The sequence below is a fragment of the Echinops telfairi genome, unplaced genomic scaffold, assembly GCF_000313985.2.
Source record: "Echinops telfairi isolate 266 unplaced genomic scaffold, ASM31398v2 ScPeMD7_7457;HRSCAF=8495, whole genome shotgun sequence".
In the NCBI taxonomy this organism is placed as follows: Eukaryota; Metazoa; Chordata; class Mammalia; order Afrosoricida; family Tenrecidae; genus Echinops; species Echinops telfairi.
This window is the reverse complement of record NW_022111357.1, coordinates 693,532-694,627: the sequence shown is the minus strand read 5'-3', so window position 1 is coordinate 694,627 and position 1,096 is coordinate 693,532. Positions and strand designations below refer to the sequence as shown.

The window sequence follows — 1,096 nt, the reverse complement described above, 5'->3', positions numbered from 1 at the left end:
TCTGATGGGATGCCACGCCCATTTGGGGCCAAAGTCTATTTTTGATATTCTCTCAGGATTTCCTTGCTCTGCTCCTCTTGCTGTTCTGTTGCAAGCCCTTAGTGTTTTGCCTCAGTGTGATGGGGTCAGATCGGGCGCAATTCCCACACTGTGTCTCCAGTATTGTCAGTGAACGATGTAGTGTCTCGTAGTGGGGCCAGCTATTTGGTCCTCCCTGTGCATTGGCTGCTCTGAGCAGGGATATTGTCCTCAAGGCTTGGTGGACCAGGATGTGCTCCACTGTCTCTTCCTCCACCTTCATTTGCTCCTGTTAAAGCATTTCATTTTTATGGAAGTAGAACTAACAAGCCTGGCAGAACATCTCAGGGGACTGAAAAATAACCAGGGAGAGGGGAATTTGGCACACGGATTCATGAGGGTGGGAGGGAGGGCATAAAAGGCCTGGATACCAAGGCCTCAAGCAGAAATAAAATGTTTTGGACAGGTTGATGGCAACATATGTATAAGTGTGCTTAATACAATTGAATGATGGATTGTCAGAAGATTTGTAAGAGCCCCCCAATAAAATGATCAATAGAAAAAAAGAAAAAAAATGAGAAAGAAAGAAAAAAAACCTTTGGCACTGCCTCTGTGTAACCTTGGACCAGTTTCTTCTTTGAGCTCCAGATTTCTTAGCTGTTAGATGGGGATGATATTCCCTTCTTTAATGCTACTAGTGTTACCCAAGTTAATATGTGCAAAACATTTCATGCAAGTACTTGGCTCCTGGTGGGTGCTCAGTAAATTATGTTATTGTGAAATGCTATCGAGTCTGTTCCAACTCACTGCAAACCTATACCCAACAGAGCAAAACACTGCCCAGCCCTGCACCGTCCTCACAGTAGTTGTTCTGCGAGAGCCCATTGTGGCAGCCACTCTATCAATAGTCTATAGCTATTGTTATTATTGGAAAATATGCTGTTACTGACAGTTTGCAGAGGAGGGACTGAAGCTAGTCAGGAAGTGACAAAATTGGACCGCCACTGTTAGTGTTCCTTTTACTATGCTTTCTGTTTCTTGTCCACGTTCTGAAAGTCTGAAGTAGCCTTCAGTTGTC

General features: G+C 44.3%; 1 protein-coding gene across 1 annotated transcript in view; it reads left to right on the top strand.

Moving 5' to 3' along the window:
- CCDC30 (coiled-coil domain containing 30) overlaps window positions 1-1,096 on the top strand; it is a 129,453-nt gene that overhangs the window by 10,857 nt on the left and 117,500 nt on the right. The gene's annotated exons all lie outside the window — the stretch shown is intronic.